Source organism: Dunckerocampus dactyliophorus, chromosome 14, assembly GCF_027744805.1.
Source record: "Dunckerocampus dactyliophorus isolate RoL2022-P2 chromosome 14, RoL_Ddac_1.1, whole genome shotgun sequence".
Classification (NCBI taxonomy): domain Eukaryota; kingdom Metazoa; phylum Chordata; class Actinopteri; order Syngnathiformes; family Syngnathidae; genus Dunckerocampus; species Dunckerocampus dactyliophorus.
The window spans coordinates 7171925-7197325 of record NC_072832.1 but is presented as its reverse complement, the minus strand read 5'-3'; positions in this window follow the sequence as shown (position 1 = coordinate 7197325).

Sequence of the window (25401 nt, the reverse complement as noted above, 5' to 3'; positions counted from 1 at the left end):
ATATGAGAGGAGAGCGTAAGCACAGGCCTGTGGGCTTCCTTGTTTCATCTGCTCTCTCCCTTTTCTCTTCCACTGTATACACTTCCAAAAAGAAAAGCCGGTCAACAAAACAAGCGCCCCCCTCGTAGAAAGTCTTGAGGCGACTCGTGTGTGTACGCTTGTAAGAGAGGCAGGCCTACACAATGGGAAACAAATAAATAAACTAGCAAGTGCGCTCAGCAGCACATGCTTGTAAATCAAGCGCCCCCCTCCCGACTGGTGATTGTGGACAACAATCACCCACGGAGGTCCCCGTCTAAAAATTAAGGCGCTCTCGGAAGCTGAGTTGCAAGAAAGCAAGTGCACTTGTGTGATGTGTCGTTCCCGCTGCTTCCATACATCAAGCACCCCCTCAGTCGTACCTGTGCAAAGATTACCGCCATATTTCACTTTAATGGCGCCATGGCTTTTCTTCTTCTCTCCTTCTTATTGCACTCAGCCCTCTGCAGGAATTCTGCACATCCAAATATGAAGCCATCTGCTTCAATATGCTTCTATGGTCACATTTAATACAGCTTAAATAGTTCAGCGATTTCAACTAATAAAAATTCGACATCAACGGCTCATAAGGCAAACAAGGCTTCAGAACTCTGGTGGGGGTCTGAGAGCGTACTTGTTTGTTTGATATAGTTTCAATAAAGCAATAGGCAAGGTCACATACAATGTCCCAGTCTTAGTCAGTCATTTAGCAAGTCCTTCATGCTGCAGCCAAGCATAAATGCCTCACAGCGGCGTGCAGCACACCCAATTACACAAATCAGCCATACTCGGTAAGAAAAAAAGCCCCCTCGCAGCGCGCTTTGCAACACAAGTGTCAACAAAACAAGCGCCCCTCCCCTGTTCAGGTGAGAGATGACAAGTGCCCTTCACGTGAGGCTGCCAGAAGAATCAAGCACTTCTCAGCGGCGTGCTGGGGACTGTGTGTGTGTGTAATTGCTTTGAGCTGTCAGCAACATGAAAAAAGCCAATTAAATCCCACAGACGGGCCTGTGCGAGCGGCCGAGACGGGCCGAGACCACGGAGACACAGGTCGACACGCCGCCGCTTTCATACTGTTCCCCGCAGAGGGTAAGCAGATTTGTACTGCTGTCCTGTCACTGTCTCAGGTCCTGTGTGTGTGTGTGTGTGTGTGTCAGGGATAATCAGTGCTCTTCATGTTTTTTGTGCCCTAACTTGACAACGACATGACAGCAGCGTCTTCCTCCGTCTTTCTTTTATTTAGTAGAGTAACATCACTACTGCATATCACTACTCTGTCAGTGATTCTCAACTGGTGGGTTGCAACTCAAATGTTGGTCGCGGAGCCGTTTTCAGTGAGTCACAGGGTCTTTGTCAGAAAAATTGGTATAATGACCACCAGAATCGGCTTGCTAGGCCACCACGAGGGACGTGCTATGTTTATGGGTGACTTGGTCAAGCGTGAGCGGGAGGGAGAGGACATCGAGTGTGTACTTAGGGCACCATCCATCGGCCACACAGCTAGATATTTACAGGAGAAGAGCGCGACATAAAGCGAAAGCTCACGTTGTGTTGCGTGAGGGACTTCCACCCATAATGAAGACTGCCAGGTACAGTATGATGGGACTGTTTAATGCCCAATTTAATCTATTGGCCCAGGCAGAGGGGTGGTCTACAAAAGAAATGTTTCTCCTCCTATTAATTCAAATTCCCTTCTTAGTAATCCATCCAATGAGGCTCATTTGGTCTATCATTAAAACATTCGACAGTTCTTCTGTCAGACCAGAGTTACCATCACGTGACTACTCTGAAGAAGACTGCAAGTGAGCAGTCAAAAAACTAGCTAACTCTGCTCTGAAAAAAAAGCACTGTTACCTACTGAGTTTTGAATCAGAATCAGAGCAAATGGACTCACTTGATTTTCTCGTTTCACTTCTCATCCAGGTCCAAATGCAAATGCTCTGATTCAACTCCCCAGATAAAACGAGCACTGAAAGCCTTTACACACACATTTTTTCCTCCCAAGTATTTTTTAAATTTGTGAATATAAACGTATTGTTGTTGAACTGATAAAGAAACTTTTTTGTTGTGCTGGCACACCGTGTTATTTTGCACTACCTCAAATTCAAACTGCACTTTAACGTCTTTAAATTTAAAGTACTTTGCAGCGACCCCCAGGGGGACCTGCCCCATTATTTGGGAAGCACTCCATTAACACTCGGCCTACCAGAATTCTGCAACTACTAGAATGACCACAGCAGTCATTTTGACTCTTTGTATATAAGTTGGATTATCATTAAAAAGATCTCAAAATAAATTGGTGGAATAGGTAAAAAACACACCAGGACACTAAATGAAAACTATAGTGATTGAGTGTTTGATTGAATTGACACAACATAACTTCTCTGCAATTACACATGCAAACTCGAACTGCAACCATTTTCTCTGAAGCAAGGCTAAAGCCTCCATAGCTGTCACCTTCTTTCTACTTGGCATTTCTGTCTCTCTTGGGTTTAGAGTGAAGCTACAGCTGGGTTTTAGCATCACAGAGCATAAAAAACAAACAGCCAATAGAGCAGGAGGAAGGGCGGGAAAAATGTAGCAAATAGTGAAATATGACACCCCCTGTAAAAAGCAGGCAGTCAATTTGACTGCTCTGGTCATTCGAGGTAGTAATACTCAGATCTCTTTTCTGTTTTGAAATTTTAATGATAAAACCATGTTAGAATAAAATATACACACATTTAGGAAAAGTCAGGGTCTTATGGGTACATAGGTTTTTTTTAAACCAAGTTATGACATTGCAAATTTTGAAAACAGTCAAAATGACTGCATTGGGAGTTCGCGTGTTAAAAGGGACTTTTTCCTGGCTCAAAATACAATTTTTTGTATAAAATAACAAATTACATGCAAGGAGCAGGAAGATGCTTGCAACACCTTTAAAAGTCCTATTGGCAGCCTTGTAACCATTGCCAAAAGTCTTTTTATATTTAAAATTGAAATGTTATTTATTAACTAACATATCTGAGAAATTTACGTTGAAAAGATTCCACATTTTGAGTTGCCACTTGTCATTGAAGGGTGGTGGTGAGTCCCGCAGCCAAACCAGTTGAGAACCACTGATCTACATATGTCATGTTTCGCAGGACAGGAGCGAGTTCTTCCTGTCCTGCGCCCTTATTTTGGCGGGCTGCACTCTCTCCGGGGAGGAAGAGGCAGCCGCGTCACGTCTGATGGTGCGGACAATTAGTGGCTGTTGAAGGCCAGCGTCGTCGCACGTGCGGTGCTGGTTCATTGCTATTGTTATCCTTGTTCCTGCTGTCACTTAGATGGGTCTACATACCTGTTTTATTTTTCCCACAGAGCTTTCCACTCTGTCGCCTTTTGTTCCTGTGTTTTTGAGTATCTAAACTATTACAGACTCTTTATTCTGCACGCCACCGCGTCATCTTTGCATACTGGGGGTCAAGCTTCCGACAACTCCAACCCATCGTAACAATATATGCACTACATTGGAACCCGCAAGCTTGAACACAGTATATTCACAGGGTACTGGTTGACCTCTGATTAGCTCAGCTTTAGAAACAAAACAATTTCTCCCAATTAACTATGGAAATAGAAATAATCGGTGCCAGAGTTAAACTGTAAAATTCATAATAGTTCTACAAGTGTAAAAAGAAGTGAAGCAGTTTTTGCCAACTTTAATAAGAAGCGAGGACACATGCTGAGTATCATGACAAGGCAACCAAAACTAATAAGCAAACAACAACAACAAACAACCAAACAAATAAAAGCTTGGTTAAAAAGGAAACAAATAGAAACTAGTGACAGCGTCTTCGTCCCTCCTTGAGATTTATATTTCTTCCCCTACACATCATCTTCTCGCAGCCTGGTTTTAGCCTACTAAATAAACTATCCATCACCGTTAGCCATCTGGCATCTCAGCCAATCAGCAACCTGCGAAAGCCGTTATCGGGCGGAGTAGGATGCAGCATCTGGTAGGATAGGGCCAATTGCCTCAGAGAGATTGCTTCTTGAATGAAGATTGTGCATGTGTGTGTGTGTGTGCGTGTGTGTGTGTGTGTGTGTGTGTGTGTGGGGAGGAGTCAACAATATTTGTGAACAAGAAAATAAATCTAAGTCTTGCACAGACCTCTGTTAAGGCCAAAGAATACTAATTTCTATCAGCACCAAATTGTGCACCTTCATAGTGCCACACAATTACTGAATACAGAGGGGAAATATGTCATCTGGTTTGAACAGATATGAACAGTTCATGAGGTTTATTCTAACAGGGGAGAGACACACGCACATAATGTTATAATACATCCAGAAACATAAGCATCTTAAAAGATAATTAGCATTTGATTGAGAGAAATAAGTATTTGATCGCAATACACAGATGTTCCTTTTAGTTTTGTCACCAGGGTTGGACCTCTCAGGAGGGATTTTGGTCCCTAAACAGAATGTTTCCACCTTCTTGTTTGACAGTAGGGGTGGGGCTGTTGGGCTCATCTCGCTGCCTTTAAAAACGTTGAGTCCATTTGATACCAAAAGAGCCCATTTTGGTCTCATGTGACCACATCACATTCTCCCAAGCATGGTCGGAGTCATTGGGGTGTTGATTGCCTGTACATGTGCCTTCTTGAACAGGGGGATCTAAGTCCATTACAGTAATGTGTATTACGAATGCTTTTCTGGGTGACTTTGCTCCCAACTCCTTTGAGATCATTAACTTATTCAATACCAAAAACATAGAAAACCCGAAAGCCCAATCCAAACCAAGTACTTCTACTTTTTTTACGCGGAGAGGCTAAAAGAGGGGATGATGCAACTCCCCACCAATGGATTTGGCTGCAGAGAAATTTTAATACCATAAAAACGGTCACTAGGTGGCAGAAGTGCATTTGATAAGAACTCGACAGAGATCATGAGGATGGAAGAAACACATGACAGGAAGAGGAAGTGGGAGAGCGTGGAGGAGTGTAGCGTGCTGAAGGTTACGCATTGTAGGGAAATTTTAACGCAATCACGCACATGCGCACACAACACGTACATGCAGCAACGCACGCGCGTGCATACACATGCACACATATAGTTCAGTTCCAAATGTGAAAATTGTAAATAGTTTATGGTGTGATATTGGTAAATAAATTATTTGGATGTTAAAAAAAAAATGTATTAAAAAGTCTGTAATGTGAAAAAAAGTTTTTCTAAAATGAATCTATTGAAAACACAGCCATCCTGAAAGAAACATTAGTATCAAGTGACTTTAAAAAAATGAACTCTAATTTGCTTTTTGTTTTGCTCGACTGTGACAGTGTGAAAGACGTGGTGAGAGCAGACAAAGGACAAAGTTGAGTTGTCAGGAGGTTTTTTTTTTTTTTTAGTCCACATTGATTTTGTGAAAAAGTCGAGCCTGGCTAAAATCCATCTAAATCTCATCTCAGGAAAGTCTGTGAGAGCGACTTCATTGTCTCTTGTCGAATGAGAAAACAAGATAAATAACTATTGCTTAAGAAGTTAGGCCACTAACTTATAAAAGTTTTCAAATGTCTTAGCTTTGTTGCAGCCTGGTAATGTTTGAGTCTTCTGGCATTACTTGAACATAATCAGGACCCGAGTACGACGTGCAAAGGCCCTCTTGAAACTGCTGTGTTTAGTATTATTATTAAGCCGGCACTTTCCTCGCATTTTTGAGGGCCTTAACAAGCACAAAAACTCACCACAATGTGCAAGTGCGTCAGGCCGGTCAAAAAATGTGATATTTCAGGGATCCCAAACACAAACCGCTAAAACTCATTCAGTAGCACCCCCATTACATTTTGAAAACAACAGCCCCTGTGAACCTGTAAAAGTGATTCAAGATTCAAGAGAGTTTTATTGTCATGTGCATGGTAAAACAGCAGTTATACCATGCAATGAAAATCTTATTCTGTTCATTCTCCCAAGGAAAAGAAAGAAAAACACAAGAAAGAATAAGAACATAAGAAACATAAACACATATACATAAATACCAAGAAATTAAGCAACAACAGAAGAGACATTAATGCAAGTAAATAATACAAATAAATAAATAAATAAATAAAGTGCTATGAGTGTGTGTTGCGTGTGGCGTGTGTGAGTGCTTCATTGAGAAGCCTGATGGCCTGTGGGTAAAAGCTGTTTGCCAGCCTTGTGGTCCTGGACTTCAAACTCCTGTAGCGTCTGCCTGATGGTAGGAGTGTGAATAATGAGTGTTGTGGATGTGTGCTGTCCTTGATGAGGTTGTGTGTTCTGCGTAGGACTCTAGATGTATAAATGTCTTGCAGTGAGGGGAGGGCTGCCCCAACAATGTTCTGTGAGGTCTTGATCACCCGCTGGAGTGCCTTCCTATCACGTGTTGTACAGTTACCGTACCAAACAGTGATGGAGGCGGTAAGGACACTTTCGATGGTGCATCTGTAGAAGCAACTCAGGATTGTGGTGGACATGCCAAATTTCCTCAGTCTTCTCAGGAAGTACAGTCTCCTTTGGGACTTCTTCAGAATTTGTTGGGTGTTGTGAGACCAGGTGAGGTCCTCGCTGATGTGTGTGCCAAGGAACTTGAAGGTTTTCACCCTCTCCACCTCAGTCTCACCAATAAACAGGGGTCTATGTGGCTCCTTTTCCCTTGTTCTTGGGTCGATGATCATCTCTTTAGTCTTATCTGTATTGAGAAGGAGATTGTTATCACGACACCAAGCTATGAGGTCCGCCACCTCTCTTCTGTATGATGTTTCAACACCACCAGTGATCAGTCCGATGACTGTAGTGTCATCCGCAAATTTAATGATGCTGGTGTTGTTCTGGGAGGCCACGCAATCGTAGGTGAAGAGCGTGTAGAGGAGTGGACTCAGCACACACCCCTGTGGGGTCCCAGTGCTCACAATTCTTGAGCTGGATGTGCGGTTGTGGACTCTGACTGACTGGGGTCTGCCTGTGAGAAAGTTAAACACCCAGTTACAGAGGGAGGGAGACAGGCCAAGTGTGAGGAGCTTATTTGTGAGTTTGTGGGGGCTGACTGTATTAAAAGCGGAGCTATAGTCTATAAATAGCATTCTGACGTATGTGTCCTGGCCCTGTAGGTGAGAAAGGGCTGTGTGGATGGCAGTGTTGACTGCATCATCCGTGGACCGGTTCTGGCGATATGCAAACTGTAGAGGGTCCACAGTTGCCGCCGGGATGCTCTTTTTGATGTGGGTCATGACTATTCTTTCAAAGCACTTCATAACAATAGGAGTGAGTGCTATAGGGCGATAGTCATTCAAGCAGGTCACGTTGCTCTTCTTGGGTATGGGCACTATGGTGGTGGACTTAAAGCATGTCGGTACAGATGCTTGTGCAAGCGACAGGTTAAATATGTCAGCAAGCACATCAGCTAGCTCTGATGAGCAAACCCGAAGTGCACGTCCTGAGATGTTGTCTGGGCCTGCTGCTTTTCGTGGGTTTGTTTTGTTTAGAACCCTGCGCACATCAGCTGATGTCACCATGAGAGGTGCGTCCATGAGAGGTGCGTCCTGTGTGCTCCCCAGGTTCAGCCACCCTCTCTGCTCATCAGAAGTTTGGGTGTCAAAGCGGGCATAGAACTCGTTCAGCTCATCTGGAAGTGTGGTTTGGCTGGACGTGGCTACGCTACTCTGCTGTCGATAGTCTGTGATGTGCTGGAGCCCCGCCCACATGCGCCGAGGGTCTGAGGTGGAATAGTAGCCCTCCAGCTTCTGTCTGTACTGTCTTTTGGCCTCTCGTATGGACCTCCTCAGGTCATATCTGGCCTCTTTGTAGTCATCAGCGGTGCCCATGACAAATGCAGTCGAACGAGCACGTAGCTTAGCCCTTACATCACAGTTCATCCACTGTTTTTGGTTAGGGTATTTTCTGTAATACTTGGTGGTGGTAACAGTCTCTATACATGTGCTAATGTAGCCAGTAACAGCAGAAGCATATTCATTCAAATCAACAGTACAATCTTCCCTCCCCGCTGCAGTTTTAAACACATCCCAGTTTGCACTAATATGCACTAATAACCTGTAAAATATAATCATATAAAATATGTGCCATCATTAACATTAAATCTAATTAATTAAGTTGACCTGACAGCGTGTCCACACTGTCTCCAGTGTCACCCCCTACTGGTGCGAGTTTATAACTGCCATAACTACCTTCCGCATTGGGGTGTATTAAAACGTGACAACATTTCTTGTTTAGAGAAAAGTTGTCTTGTGAGAACAAGGCAGCCAAAAGCCAATCAAACTGTGAACTATGGCATCTCTACGATGAATTATAATGCATAGAATTTAGAACATTAAGGGATTTTTGCACACTATAAACCTTGCAATCCAACATACCTTGGTGTTTCCAGCGTCAGCAAGTGACGTGTGGCTTTTTTTTTTTTAGTTGAGCAGTTGCCGTTGTGTTAATGTCCAAGCAGAAGCTGTAGTAATTCTACATTTGACCAAAGTTACTTAAGCATTCTCGTGACCCCAGTATCATGTTTCGTCTCATCCCATGAGCTGAGTGTATCATGACACCCCTACATGGCTGAACTGTCTCCAGATTTTTTATTATTATTTTTTTTTTTAAATGGTGGGTTAGGTTACTCTCCAGTTATTGACTGTGTGTAAGCATCGACTCAGATGGCGCCTCTACTGGCAAAATAGTATGCCGACTCGTGTGAACCCCGAGTTGCGTGGGGGTGCTTGCAGCTTTAATATGTTAATTATTGCAGGCCTGCCAACTTTGAAGACATTTTACCAACTGTTTCTACTGTGTTAAGTCATTTTGTGGTTCATTGTGTGGTAGGAAGATGATTACGGTCCAAACACAGCTCCTAATAGTTGCCCTTATCATTTTCCTTCACCTGCTGCTGACGCACAAACAAAATGATTTCTATTTCTCTGATTTATATTCCATAAGTGATGAACCGCTAATATTAGCAGTCGCAGCCTGGAGCGCACCAGCTTCATTTCCATGTGGGATCTGTCCATATTACACACGCAGAGAGTCAAATTAAATTTTAGGAAAATAAAACAAAGCGAGAAGTTGTTCCAGGTGGTGTCATTTTAAGTTGTGTTTATCTATGAAGAGCAATGCTTGGCTGATTATATTTCCCTCCCTTCTCTATGGCACGCTCCTTTATTAAATAAAATCATTTTTACCAGCTATCCTGTGTTCGCTTCTCTCAGTAATCTAAGAGACATTCACACGCTCACTTCTCCTTATATCATCACTCAGCATCACTCTCTCACTTTACTCACGTAGCCGCTTATATTAAACTTCAAATAACAGTGGAATGGGGGAGAGTTTAATCTCATTTTCTAGATTTCTTCTTCTTTCCCTATTACGAGAATGAATTGGAATGTTTTATTTTATGTTGGTTTCATTTAATGAACAGGCCGGGGACATATTAGGATAAAACATGGCAAGCATAACCTGTAAGATAATAGCAGAGCTCTGACAAAGGCTGGTGAATGTGCTTTTAGTTTGAAATGCAGCAGAACCTTGTTCACGTGACATTAAACATGTATTTTCCCTCCAACATCTTGGTCAAAAACAGATTTGACAATTTACAGCCTTTTGACTTAGAGTTTCCACTGTATAAGGAGTGTTTAATTATATATAAGTGCTTATTAGAATATCATAAGTCGTCAGTTTATATATTATTTATTAGGGGTGTAAACAGTGGCACAGAAAGTGGTTATATGAACGGTATGTGATGCATAGGGACGCCATCATGACTAGGGAAAATTATTTCGTCGGAATTTTTGTAAACCAGAGATTCTTAACCAAAGGGCCGCAGCCCACGCTTGGGCAGCCAGCTCCACCTACAGGGCCTCAAAAAACTTTTTAGTTCTGCACCTGTAGGCCTCGAGGGCCGCATGCTGTTACCAGACTGTATAGTATGTAAGTGCTGATATCTGAGAGACAGTCAGTTGCAATACCCCCTCCGACCACTGGTGGCAGTAATACATCAGTGACTTGTTAGGGACACTTGAAGGCAGAAGAAGACACTCAACTAGCAGCTAAGTTTTTAAAAAGACAAAATGAAGATGAAACTAAGGACAAAGCCCCGATTTTTTTTCCAGGAAATACAATCTAGACTGTATCAAGTACGGCTTTGTGAATGTAGGCAAGGCTGAGCCCAGAGCGCAGTGTGTGGAATGCGGCTTAACGCTGTCCAACGAAGATCTGAAGCCGTCCAAGCTAACGCGGCATCTTGAGACCAAACATTCGACGCTCGTGTAAAAGCCGGTGGAATTCTTTGAATTCCGAACAAAAAGAAAATGGGCTACAGATGCAAAAAAGGTCTGTTGTGACAATGGTTAGCCGCTCCAAATGTGCCAGACGTACAGCACAGCTAGCATAGCGGAGGAGTTTCTGCCTGCCACAGTTCTTATGTGCTGTGAGATGATCGGAGAGGCCGCTGCAAAGAAGCTGCTGACCAGCCCACTTTCAAACGACACGGTGAGTCACTTTGAGTTGTTCTCAAAGTACACTTTTTCCACTATTAGCCTGTTGTGCATCGTGTCGTATGTGTAGAGTTACATACACATGGTAAATAAATAGTTGACTATCTCATTGTATCATTTTGTTTCTTTGACAAGGTTTCAGCTTGTTAATTGCAAGTGGTTTTGATTTCATTTGTTCAAAAGAAATCAAACCAAGAACAGGATCAATTTCATGTGTTAATATTTGAATGGGGCCCTGCGACTGGCTGGCGACCAGTCCAGGGTGTAACCCGCCTCTCGTCTAAAGTCAGCTGGGACTGGCTCCAGCATACCCCCACGACTTTAATGAGGATAAGCGGCGTGGATGGATGGATATTTGAATGGGCCTCAGGCCACACTGTACAGGAAAATTTGGTCGTCGAGGTCAAAAAGGTTGAGAACCCCTGTTGTAAATGATATGATCAATAACAGAGGCGGGTTGCTGATGAGGCGCCCTTCACCTCTCCCTGTGAATGCCTGCCCCCTCGAGCATGGGGGTGTTTTCATTTGGATCGTACTGTATAATTATAATTGTAATTATATTGTAATCATATAATTATTATTAATAATGTATGTAAAATCATGAATTAAATCATGTATAATTTATGCATTACTAGCCAGAGGTGATCGGCTTTTGTGATCGGCGTTGAAAGGCATATGTCGATCACGTGCTTGTCCACGGAAATCAGACGATATTGATCTGTAGCTGATCGATCGGAGCATCCCTAACTAAAAGCCTTATTTACAGAGGCATGCTGAGTTCCTACACGTCCGTCTTTAAAGTCTCCTGTTTGAGAAAACGTGGCCTTCCTGGTGAAATATCCGTAAACGGATAAAGACAAGTGCATACAACGAAAACAGTGTGCCGCCGTTGTTCAGTAGAGATGCTGCACTTCAGACAAAAGGAACTTTCATGAGATTTGTGGTGTAACTGCAGTGTAACTGCGGTCAGGGGAGACAGCTGGAGGCAGAGCCCTGCTCGTCATCAAGAGAAAACAAAAACAAATAATAACAAAATATTAATATTCATCAATTGAACTGTATTATAAATGCATTTTCTGTAAGATTACAATTGTTTTTTACATGTTCTTCAGTAAAAATCACTGAATTTAGAATTTCCTGATCAAATACAGGGTAAGGTAGGGCCACCGTGAGCGTGACTCGGCTTAGTGCGCAAGCCCACACTGTGAGTCCACACTGAGTTGGCTCATTGTACCTGTTCCTGTTTTTCAGCATGTCGCTAATAATATAATGTTGCAGAAACATTTATTATACACCATGACTTTCTACAGCCTGTGTAATGTCTTTGACGTAGGTGTGACGTCATTATTCTTGCTAATCGGACAATAAAATACACAGAAATGTCACACTGGAGGCACTTGCACTACCAACGCATCCTGAAGGGGTCAGGTGTGCACGAGCTGGAAGGTGTTTGTCACCACTGCCGACATTCCGATGAGTTTTTTTTGTTTTTTTTCTCAATGTTGTTGAAATACAGCAGTGCCAGGTAGAGCTAGATTTACACACAGGTCAAAAACACGATATTTTTATGCTCTGCTGAATGATTGAATGAATTGGAGGAGAAGTACATACCAAAGCTCACCAGGAGGTGATGAGACTTTTACAACTAAGTATCAGAACTTTTTCTGGAGAAGGATAGGGTGCATGTAATTCATATACAGATAAAATGTAAGAAATCAAATGTAAAAAAGAAATAAATGAAAGATAAAAAAAGATGTATTTGACTTTTCTTACCAAAGTCAATGAGTCTCATCTTTCGTGGTTATTCTCTTAACAAGCAACCTGTATTAACAAAAAAAACAAAAAACTCCAAGGGAGTCAGTGTCTCACCAGCCATGAACCTCACCGCACGGCGCCGTGTCAACCGCTGATGGCATCATAGAAGCTGGGTTACTATGACTTGTGGTTCTGGTATCCATGCAAAAGGTTGCAAACAGAGACGTTTTGTGATCTAATATACATTACAAAATATACATTACCAACACATTGAACTCCCACAAGGTACAAATAACACGACAAGACGGGTGCCATATTGTACGCTAAACAAGAAATGTACGCAAACCCGGGAAACAGAAACCGAAAAAGTACGCTAACAAGGGCATACACTAACTGAGGTTCCTCTGTAATCAATTTGGAATTCTCTAGCTATTGAGTTAGTAGATTGAACATGAAGTAGATAGAACATGCATGCTGTATAGACATGCTACTTGCTAGGCATGAAGCTTGAATGAAAAGTAAAAAGTGGACTTACTTAAACTCCCTCCTCCTCTCTTCTGTTTTAAAATTCAGCTTGTGACTTTTTTTTTTTTTATCAATGTGCCGCACTGTAATTTCTGGCGGCTAGTGGTTCTGGTTAGGGAAACAATGTTATCCCTCCACATCATTATCGGACATTAATTGACTCATCCTATCGTCTTCCCCGCCGTTGTGGTCGGCGGTGTGGACGTGACATGGCTTGACAAATTCATGCCGGCAGCGCTGGCTGAATGTGGAGAGAAAGTTGTAACCATCCGACTTCTCTTCACTTTTATCCTCCACTTTAACAAAGTGACGGCCTTAAAGCGGTAAAACAGTGAAGCTACTAAAGCAGTCAGTGCATTAAAAGTACAAATTAGGTGTGCTTGTTTACTGACTTTGGCTTTTGAAAAGCTCATTTTGTCCCCTACAAAGCGTAATGAAAAAAACAATTGTCTCGCTACATATAACGACTAGCTAATGTAACTTAAATGCGTGAGGCCGTTTAGCAAATAAGTTGAATTTGCACTTAGTTGAAAAGTGAGCATTTGTTGCGAGTAGGAACAATCTACATCTTATCTTTCAGATAACGTCACCATAAACGTGCAACAACTTCACATTTCACCTCAGATTGATGGCCGTTTTGTACTGGTTATTGTCCAACATCAATAGGATGCACAACATGACGCAACCCACCTGATATTCCCGACAGAGGCCGATGCTAATAAAAATCCTGGTGGGGACAATGGACATATGCCAGCAGACATGATGCCATCACCTCATGCTGTCTCTCAGTTGAAAGTGGGTCTGAAAGAACTGCTAAAGCTAAAAAGAGGACATTTTCAAAAATGGACAAGTCTTACGAAAACTTCCAAACTCTGCGCTCATCTCAGGTCATCAATCAGTGGACTTATCAATGTCCTTTAAAGATTGCACTCAGCCTTTGCTTAGCTGGCCCAGTTAGCGATGTAATGGAGAGCTGCACTCAGCCAAGCGTCGTGCCTTCACTGGAGCACGTTATGAGATTTGTGGCCAGAATCGATTAGGCTGGTCGAAAAAGCTCTCAGCGGGAATGCACCTCCCAAAAGTTGCCGGTGACCTCTGCGTTCCCTCGGAAGAAAGATTGGCTTTCCCTTCCCCCCCAACTCCCTGCAGTTTCCTGTTAGATGTCTTTCTGTTTTTTTGGCGTGCACTGCAACATGAGGTGATGGTCGTGGTTGAATGGCACAACAATGGCCGTTAGGATCTTGTCATGGGATCTCTGTGCATTCAAATGTCAAAAATGCACCTGTGTTTGTTGTTCGTAACTCACCTGCCCATACCATAACCCCACCGCCACCATGGGCCACATGATCCACAATGTTGACATCAGCAAACGTCGGCATACAGGCTGTCTGCCATCTGCCCTGTCCAGCGAAAACCAGACTCATCTGCGAAAAGACAACATCGTTACAAAGTGCCAGCGGCCATCGAATGCGAGCATTTCCTCACTCAATCCTGTTACAATGCTGACCCGCAGTCTGGCGTAGACCTCCATTAGTACTGCATGGTAAATGAGACAGCCTTTCGTCCAAAACACAATCATACAAAAACTGCAGATTTTTGAAAACTGAACGTACTGTTTTCCCAGGACGTGTCCTGCTTTTACGTCTTGTCCTGGTCGTCACTGTGGTCGTCATTGTGATTTTCCATCCATCCAAGCCCAGATTTCCCACTACCGGCTACTTTGTGCAGCTCCTCCCCAGGCCAGTTGAGAGACAGTCTCTCTAACGTGTCCTGGGTCTTCCCCGAGGCCTCCTACCGGTCGGACGTGCCCTCAACACCTCCCCAGGGAGGCGTCTTGACCAGATGCCCGAGCCACCTCATCTGGCTCCTCTCAATGCGGAGGAGCAGCGGTTCTACATCGAGTTTCTCCCGGGGAGAGCCCAGCCACCCTACGGAGAAAACTCATTTTGACCGCTTATGCCCGTCATCTTGTTCTTTCGGTCACTACCCAAAGCTCATGACCGTAGGTGAGGGTAGGAGCGCACATCGACCGGTAAATTGAGCGCTTTGCCTTTTGGTTCAGCTCCCTCTTCACCACACTGGGACACATTTACATACAGCTATGTCTTTTTTAGTGATTTTATAAAAAAATATTTTGTGAAATGTAATAAACATCATTAGTATTTTGGATTGTTATGAACCATGAAAAGTGAGCACCAAGGGAAGATTACTAAATCAAATGCAGTGTGAGTCACTCCTATTGTTGCCTCCATCAGCTGGCCTCCTCAAAAGCTGATAACACTTTTGACTTTATCTTCTAGGTTTCAACCATCTCTCCATCAAATCACTAATGTGCTCTTGTGTCAGCATGAGCCATTCATCATGTTCCTTCTGGCCACTTCCAAAACCTTGTATTCGTCCATCATCAGGCTACACCTCCAGGATTAAAATAGTAGCTCTGTGCTTCATCCTTGCTTACCTGCATCCGCCTCCACCGTTCAACCCTTTTTCCTGCCTTCTTCACTTTTCTCCTGCTTTACAAAAAAATTCTATCAGGATCTCTCCTTCAGCCCCCCAGAGGGTTTGATGGAATCAGGCTGCTCTTGGGTTGCACAGCAGTAATGGATTTGGGAGAGGGAAAAAGGTTGGGGGCATCTTTAGGGGAAAAATATAAGGGCAAGTAAAATGTTCACTGAGACACATTTACATATACCTAAGCTATCGTTCTTAATATATTCACATGCTAGCAATATTAACATGCTAACGTTAGCATGTCAACACCTAGCATAATAGTGCTAAGTGTTTATATGTGTCTACCTATGAAGATGGGTAAAAATGCTACTATGCTAATGTTAGCATGATAGCAATGCTAACATTAATATTAACATGCTAACACCTAGCATAATAGTGGTAAATGTTGATATATGTGCCTACCCATGATAGCAAATAGCAAAAAATGCTAGTATGCTAACACAGCATGCTAACACCTAGCATGATAGCACAATGTACTGCAAAGGCTAAATATCCCAAACTAGTGCTTTGACCTGTTTTTTTTGTGACATTGTATGCACTAATGCCAAAAATCTCTCAATGTTAACAAATTTTTGAAAAAGCATGTTCAAAACAAATAAACCAAAGTGCACCACACCAACTCGGGAGACATTTGGTAGCTCAGAACCACTAAACTGGGTCAGACAACTGATAAACAGTAAAAGATATGTCTGCTGAAAGAGATAGTGCTGATAATTAATTCACACCATATCTTTTATATTTTGACACTTAAAATATTTGCTTACATTTTGTCACTTAAACTTTGTGCACTTCCTGAGTTTAGGTTTCATCTTTTGTAATTGGTAAAGAAAAGAAGAGAGAATGTTTAGCAACAGGTCAGAGGTGTCCAAACCTTTTCGACGAGGGCCACATCCTGAAAAATGAAAGGATGCAAGGGCCATGTTGATTTTGGACATTTTGTAATGTACATATGCTAAGAAGTTACAGTATATATATTTCAAGAAAAAAAATGCATCTCAGCTTTGTGATATATGTGAAAAAGCATGTTACTCGTGCGAAGTTTGGTCTTTGCTCTCCCCCCCCCACATTTTATGCTTTTTAAAATAATCTTTTTTCTATATTTCAACTTTCTTCTTAAATAATCTTCGTAACTTTTCATTTTGCAATATTATAACTACCTGTCAAATGGTTAAAATGTTTAATCAGATTAATCTGTTTTTTAAATTAATCATGATTAATCACCATTAGAAACTATGTGTGAAATACACCCATTTTTACTGTATTTAATGAAGAGAAAGATCATCGATGGAAGGGTTCTCATGCTTGACGCATGCCCATAATTTGACCCTACTGAAACAGGATGGGTCGTTCCACGTAGTTGTTCAACAAATGAGAAGCTCCTCACTGCATCAGTTCGGGTTAAATAATGTGTTGCCAGTTCAAACTTAATCACCCATGCAGTCATCATCCAATAGGAGGCCGTTAACTTTGCTTATTTACTTACTTAAATTCAGGTGCTGACATTTGTTTTGAGCCAGGCAGTGTAATAAGTGTAAATAAAATACGAAAAATTTGAATTGATAATTAACATAAAATCAAATAAAACAAAATAAGCTGAGCACTTCAATGAATAAATAAGCAAATACTGGCGTAAACAGGAATTGTAGCACTTTGTTAACTTATACAAACACGGGAAGAGAAGGAAGGCGCTAGAATGCTAGAAAACATTTGAGTATTTTCTTCTCTGACGGAGGAGACAAAGAATCTGAACACTTGTTGGCTTTTTTCCCCATTACAACAAATAGACTGAGGAGTTCCAGTTATCTTCTTTGTACACACACACACACACACACACACACACACACACAACAAAACCAAACAAATGTAAGAGACAAAAAGGGTTGCGGACAAATATACACACACATAAACACATACGCACACACAGATGTCAGCTGGCTCCAAGTGAAACACGCCGTGACCTTTGCAGGCGAGCGTGGACAAAAACACACAAGAGGTTGCTGCCTTCTTCTTGCTGACACTAAAAGCTGTTTTCACCTGAGTCCTGATGCCACCGCGGCCACAGGTCAACATCATGTGACTTCCCCTCCTTGTTCTTTGGACACGAGTTCCCCTCCAGAAAAGAGCACGAGGCTTCTTTTAAAAATAAAATTCTCTTTTCCACACGACGACAGCTGGTAGTGTAGAGGAGTGGTGCATTAAAAGTTGTGACTTTCAGCTAAACTTGCAGGTTATTTCCTCTCCTTGTAAACACAAACAAATGTTAGTAATTGCCCACAAAGTGTAAACATTAGCTAAATGAATGGCAAATTCTACATTTACAAGCACCCGGTGGCGGGCAGAGCATTTGGTACCTGCGCCGTCAGTGGGGGTTTAAGCAACCCGATCCACCTCTTAATATCACCACAATCACTTCACAATTACACAAACCTTCAGTAATATACAAAAACACAAAATAACTATGTGTAGCATTACACAATTGGGGATGAATACCAATTTTACTTGACTACTCCAAACCTCTACACTACAACATCATTTGGAACGGTTCAGAATCAATATTTATCTAATAGTATGACAAAAACATAAAAAATGAAATAAAATACATCACACTCACGCAAAAGCACGCGTCTGGAAGACTTCCAGTGGAAGTTGCAAACAAACGCTTTCCTGTGCTGGCATAACTTTGAATGTGAGACAACAGACTTTCAGACATCAACCAATCACAAGTCATAAAAATGCTGACGTCGTTATACGCCTGCTAGGTGGCCTTGTAAGGCATCTGAAATCTCATCCGTTTAAAAAAACAGTCCCATTGCTAATAGTCCTAAAATAACATGGGCCGAATACAATTTCATGAACCAAATATTAGAATTTAAGCTGTAAATGTACTGATGGTTTTTAGGCCAGCAGAGAAGGCTTTGCTGGCCTTGACTGTACAACACTGACACTTCTAATACTCTATTGCGGGAAATACGAAAATATGGGATGTTAAACTTATTCAATACCAAGACGTATTTATACTAGGACTGTCAAATGATTAAAAATTTTAATCAGATTAATCACAGTCGTCAAATTAATTAACCCTGATTAATCACCATTTGCAACTATGTCTGAAGTGTGCTCATTTTTACTGTATTTTATTGAGAGAAAGATAAAAGACAGGACAGGGTTATAATATATATGTATGTATGTATTAACAGCTCCAAATGAATAGAAAATTTAAATCAAGCTAAAAGATACCACACCTGTGTTTCTTTAATAGTAGCAGAACATTTGAATCACACGTTAACAGTACTCTTATGAGCAATGAGGAGTTGCATTCAAAGACACCACCTACCTTAAATTGAATTCACGTTTTAAGTTTATTTTCTCGGATTTCCGAGCATCCTTAAATGCAGAAAATTGCAACTCTTAATGCGGAAGTAGAAAGTGCGTGATAAGAATATTCCTTTATTGTTTTTCTTTGTCTTTCTGTTTATTTAGACCACACATATACTGTACGCATAATAAAGACGTTGGTGAGATGTTCAGAGTGTCTGTGAATGCATCTCGTGGTATTCAAGTGACAATGAGGAAGTGTCGATCCGGACTAGAGACGTGTTTGTTTGGAGTTGGAGATGCATACGGTATACAGTGTTGGAATTGCACTGCTGTTGATGTGTTCAGGTAAGAATAAAGTTACAAAAGAGCGTCAGACACTGTGTGACTCTGTGGGGAGCTACACTGTGGCGTCCGGCGCCTGTCGTCATAACGGAGAGGTGTGGCTTGCCATGATGCGTATGCATTAATTACGCTACAAAATTTAACGTAATTAATGAAATAAATGAGTTGCTGTTTTTTAACAGCCCTAATTTATACATTTTTTGTAACCCGAACGCTCGCTCCTCAAAACGTTTTTATACGTCTTTTACGTTTTTTTTGCGCGAGGCAAAAAGAGGCGATGACGCAAGTGCACAATAAAAGAGGTCACTTTTCAAGCAGCTTTAAGCCATGAAAGCTGCCACAAGGTGGCAGAAGTCCATTTGGTAAGAGCTCAGCATGGATCTTTTGCATGGATTAACACTCTCGACAGCAAGGAGGAAGTGAGAGAGCGTGGAGGAGTGTAGCGTGCAGAAGGTTATGCATTGCAGGCACACATGCACACACACACGTGCACATACAGTTTACTTCCTAATGTGAAAATGGGAAATAGTTCATGGTGTTATATTTGTAAATAAATTATTTTGATGTAAAACAACCCTTTTTCATGTTGTTTATGTTGGTATAGTTGTTTAGATATTTGAGCTGTCACAAAAGTAAAAAATATTTGTGTCAAAGTGAAAGCTATGCTTGAAATGTTTTTTTTCACAAAATGCTGGTTTTCTCCTTTTTTTTGTTGGGAACTGATATTTTCCTGAAACTTACCTTTGTTCTACTGCTGATTACTAAAGAACGGAAAAAGGTAGAAACAAACTTTTTTGTTTCTAATCTTCTAGTCTAATCTTTCTTTTGGTAGGTTCCATATTTACAGTATATAGCCATAGAACCCAATATTGTGTGTGCCTTGAAATATGTGTCAAAACCATCTAAAGTGGTTGGTACTGAAGGGGTTGTCTTCTGAAAAATGGCTGGGATTGAATGAGTTAAAAAGATGTTCTTTCGTGTTCAAATGCACTTGATTTCTTTTCAAGAGTCAACAACTTGAGTGTCGCTGCAGATGTGTTGCATGTGTGTGTGAGATGAACGCCGCTGGCTTTGTCACGGGCCAGGTTGTCATACTGTGTTTTCTTATCCTGCCTGATGTCTGCAATGAGAACTCTGTTAGTGAGCTGGCAGATTGAGGTCTGCGTGTGTGTGTAGGTGTGTGTGTGTGTGTGTGTGTGTGTGTGTGTAGGTGTCTCACTATATTTTGAATCATAGATGCCAAATGAATCCTGAAGCCAAATAAAAGCAGACAGATGGACAGCGTGAGGCGAGCACCAGTCCTGAGCGTACCTCAACCTCCTGCATACTGTCAACTTGGCCCCCGTCCAGTCTGTCACTTCCTGTCGTCACACAAAACACAGAACACACGTGAAATGTTATGCTCAAGGCAACTTGAGTGTTCTCAGTACAACTTTGCATTGACAAGCTGAAGTGCAGCTGTCTATTAAATGTAAATGTATGTGATGTTACGTAAACTACTACACCCTGTGCAGGTGTCGTCACTACACAAGTGGTTCTCAGCCTTTTTTTTCAGTCAAGTGTGCCCTCACCAGACAAAAGCAAAAAGATGTACATTTTTTTTACAAGTATACATTTTAAACCTCAAGTACCCCCAGGGGTACTAGTATCCCCTTTTGAGAACCACTTTAGCGGCCCAGACGATCCAAAATGTATCTGTCAGGGCGCAAACATTGGTGACATTCCCAACAGGAAAAGGTGATAAAAAGTTTGGAAAGAAAACTCCACATTAATTAACAGGGCTTTTTTTGTTCAACTAAGCAAAGCTAATGGAAACTATTCTCTTGCTCTCCCACCACATTTGTCTCAAACCTCATCCCTCCTCCCCCATGCACCGCCATTAGAAATATATTGGGGTGACCTGGACCATGAAATTAAAATATTAGTGGGGTGACATCACTGAATATTTCCAATTATCTGGGGAAAAAATAAAATAAAATAAAAATAATCTTTAGGTACCTTTGTGGAAAAGGTCAGTCAGAATGTTAACATTGCACACTTTTTAATTTGTTTAGAGCCAACAATGTTACTATATGGATTTAGCAATAAAAGAAAAAAGCCAATTGGAGCTGCAAATTATACCCTCAAATATAACATAAATAAAAAATGCCAATTTGTAAAATGCACAGTATTTACACGTTGACATGTAACATTATTGTTTATTTATAAACTATTCTATTGCATATTTTCTTTAAAAAAAATTATAATGAGTAAGATTGGGGATTTTTTTGTTGATATTAATACCAAAGGAACAAGAAACACTGTTTTATTGTTTTTATGTTTTAGTTATTAACAATAGTTAACTTCTGTTTTTACTTGTGTGTTAAAATGTGACCACATTCTGACCCTAGAACCAATTATTTCTATTTCTAATAATGCCTATGGAAATATGTTTCCAAATCTCTCTAAATTAGGATGTTGACTGAAAATTGTGTTTGACCTTTGAGGTTCCCAAGCGCTGATGATGGGTCAAAGTTGCTAAACAAATATTTCTACTAGTCCAGCTATGTGCTGAATACTCACTTCTCTGCTGGGAGTTGCTCAGGATGCCCTCCTCGTCCTTACGACCCTGACGCTCACCACGCTATCGCATCCTAAAGCTATCTTGGCTGCTCCTGGCGGCCAATTAGAGATGCCAGATGAGGCCGCCCTCCAGAGATCGAGGTCACCCTGGCAACTATCGCCACGACACACCTGATGAGAATCATTTCATCCTCTGGCCTTCATTAGAGAGTCGGCTTCGTCAAAAGTACGCAGCATCCGACAGCTCCTCTGTCAAGATGCCTTCCTTCTCGTTATCAAGGAGTCATAAGAGCTGCTCCGAGTGTCCTCTGATGACCTCCTTTCTCCGTCTCAGTGGATGATGGAGCTCCCTTCATGCTTCCAAGATGACCTCTTCCTCCTGCATTCTCTGCAAATACAACACAGCACAGCGAGCACTACTTCGTGAGGAAGCCGACGTTTACGCCGTCACCGCTTTTTTGTGAGGTGACGTGACGCCTGCTGGACTACAACGTTAATCACAGAAGGCCTTGTTTGTTTTGTGGGCATAAGACAAATTAATAATGTTGTTTGTCATTTTTGAGTGTAAATTGACAGCTTTACATGATGCGCTTGAAGTAGCCTCACCAGGCCAGTTCATTAGATACTCAATCTAATGATGTCCAACACATTATTGTACTTGCAGTTTGTGTACTGCATCATTCTCAGAGCTAAGTAAAGGCAGAAATATTCATTCCTTTCCTGTAGTGCATGTGTGCCTAATGTACCTAATTGGCCTGGGGAGTGCAGTGCAAAACTACCATCCCGCCTCCTTTGTTGCTTCCTACCTTTAGTCTCCCCTGTAAATGGCTGCATTTAGATGTGCATCACACTCATCATGAACAACACGCTCTCCTTTGCACGGGAGTGTGCGGGCCGTGCACGCCGGCTCCACATGCACGGCAGCGAATGGGCACAGCATGCCCACTGCGCCAAGCTCGTCATTACCAGTGCTTTCTTCTTGCCAGAAAGCGTGTGGAAGTCTTTCATTTGCTGCAAGAAAACACATAAAAAAGGAAAAAAATACAAAAAAAAAATTAAAAAATAAAATAAAGCAAGTGGCGGCTCCCTGAGATGTAGATTTAGTACATTTTCAAACTGCTATACTCATGCATAAAGTTAACAATAACTTGTTACCCAAAAACATCATACAGTATTTCTCTATAAAAGAGGAGAAATATGATCTTAGAGGAAAATTCAACCTAAAACACTTATATATGCGAGAACAACGCTGAAAACCACAGCATTTCCGTATGCGGAATTAAACTATGGAATGGAATGAGTAAGGCACTCAAACAATGTACCGAGATGAGCAAATTCAAAAAACAATACAAGCAGTTGATGTTTGCTAAATATAAGGCAGAAGAGTCTTGATCATTACACTGATTGTTCTGTCATGCTGGTTTATTTTTTATTAGCATTAAATTATAAGCACAAAATGAACACAGATTCACCATTGGTACGAGCCTGGAGTTTGTTTTCCAGAGAGAAGATGATCACATCGTTTTCTGATGTTTGGGTAACAGCCATTGTGCGACCTTGAATAAATGTGAAGATGAGCACACATGTCACACAACGTCCTCAAGTCTCATCTTTAGGCATTCACGCCCAGGACCAGCATCTGGGAACAATGTACAATGAAAGGAAGAAGAGCAGGTAAAATATAAGTGTATTTGTGAAACTATTCACTTTGTCTCGGAGTACACGACTCTGGTGCCTTCAAGGGCCGCTAGGAATAAACACTGGGCAAAACAATGAAACAAAACGACATAAACATGTAAAAACTATGGACTTGAAAGTTTGCCACAGCCCGGTTTGGCCCCGCCCAGTGGTTGGGGACCCCTGATTTAGGTAATCAAAGGGACAGCAGTGCCAGGAAGATGAGGCTTTGCTACAAAGCACAGTGGGGGTTTATTTACAGAGCAGGATAAGCCCGTCTGACGAAGAGGGACAGAGAAGCAAGCTTTATATGACAAATTTCTGAAAGTGATATTCTATCGGACGTGGGTGTTTTTTACCATTTGTTTTGGTGTTGTCGCATTTTTGCTGTGTTTTTAGCATAATTGCAAAACATGCCAAGGAGGTCGTCTAGGAGGCAACAAGGAAGGACGTTCACACACTCTTGATGTTCAATGTTTTTCAGTTCGTCGTTCTTACTGTAAAGACAATTCCTTTATTCTTGAACATTCTGGTTCTTATTCTGTAAAAACCTGGAAAATTCAATAATATGTTTTGAGTTGGTCTGTCATTATACTTTAGTCTTGTCTGATGTCTAACATACACATTTGCACGTATACTAGATATACATTACGTGCACGTTTAAGAAGTCTGTCGCTGTTGTCCGAGTGCGGACTATAGTACTGTTTAACTATAGCTAACTAACTAATACTATTTGTTATATTGTGGTTATAAGATGTCCGTAAGGTCCGGACATATAATATACATGTATTTCACATTACACTTAATTAATAATGAATAAATAATTCATAATTATTTAAAAAAACAACAAAAAACACATATATCACAATATCAATACAAATATATTAAAACCAATACTTGAAATTAAGAAAAATATCATAAATTTATATTAATGTATTTATATTACATCCATTATTATTTTTTAATAATTGCATCATAAATGCATTTTTGCCACTGTGTCCAGGCTGCAATGCATTCTACACAGAGAGGTTTCTAATATTATGGTTTAACTACATGAGAGCATTATTTTGACAGAGCTCTCGTAGTGGATGTCATTATTCCTAATGCACAGGTCGGTGTGAGGTATACAGATGATAAAAGTAATCAGCATTATCATCATTTTCCCTCTGCTGTGAAAGAAAAGCTGCCACTAAAAGTACTGTGAGTGAATGTTTCTCTGCATCACAGCGTCACTTTTAAGTCTCTTAGCTGGGGCGTCTTCCGTGCTGGACTTTGAACACAAAACACCCGAAGCTTCCATTTCCCGTCTTTCACTTCCAATGCTCGCGGCCCCTTTGTGTGAACTGTCAATATGCAAACACGGAGAATGGCATCTTGGAGATAACGTGAGGCAGATTATTCCATGTGAACAATACAGTATGTGCCGTTATCAATATACGGACAAAAAAGAAGTGAGGATGAAGTTTGAGCTTACTTTTAGTTTGCTGCTGTTTCTCCTGCGCTGGCAGCAGTCAGCAGTCAAAGTGAAGTTTATTGCTCCCCCAGCGACTGTAAACACTACGTTACATTTGAATAATCTCATCTTTTCTCCCTCTCTTGCTTGCAAACATTGTCATGCAGCAAACCACTGACTGACTGAATAACATGCACGGCTATGACCTTTGAACCCTGTGATAATGCTATTATATCAACAAGTTCTGTCACTGAACAAATTGTTACGTTCCATTTTTCCGTTTGTTTTGTACTGGAGCACACCACAGGGTTTCCCCTAGCATTTTTTTGAAGCTGTGGCGGTGGGCTGCATTGGAGGCGGACTGCCACGCTAGGTGTCGTGCCGCTGCTGCGTTGCTGTGGCAGCAATAAAAAAAAAAAAAAAATTACGATAAATAATTTTGAACAGAACAGAACATGAACAGAAAACATTGCAAAACTGTTAATTTAATGGCAAAGTTTGCAGCCTGCCTGAGCACTTGATTTTGTGAAACTCTTTGATATGGGAACTCAGCCAGAGGTGGACCATTGATGCTGAGTCGGAGGCATGCTGCCAGATGGTGCCCCTCAGCCAGTTAAACCTCGGAACGCGAGGTCATAAAGTCACAGCCTAAAACATTGAGTCTCCTTTTGTTACCTGACCCTCCTCCTTGGGAACTTTCCTCGTTTTTTGAAAGTAATTTAAAATACTCACCTGAAATTGGAACCAGCAATGAATCATTAACGACAACTAACT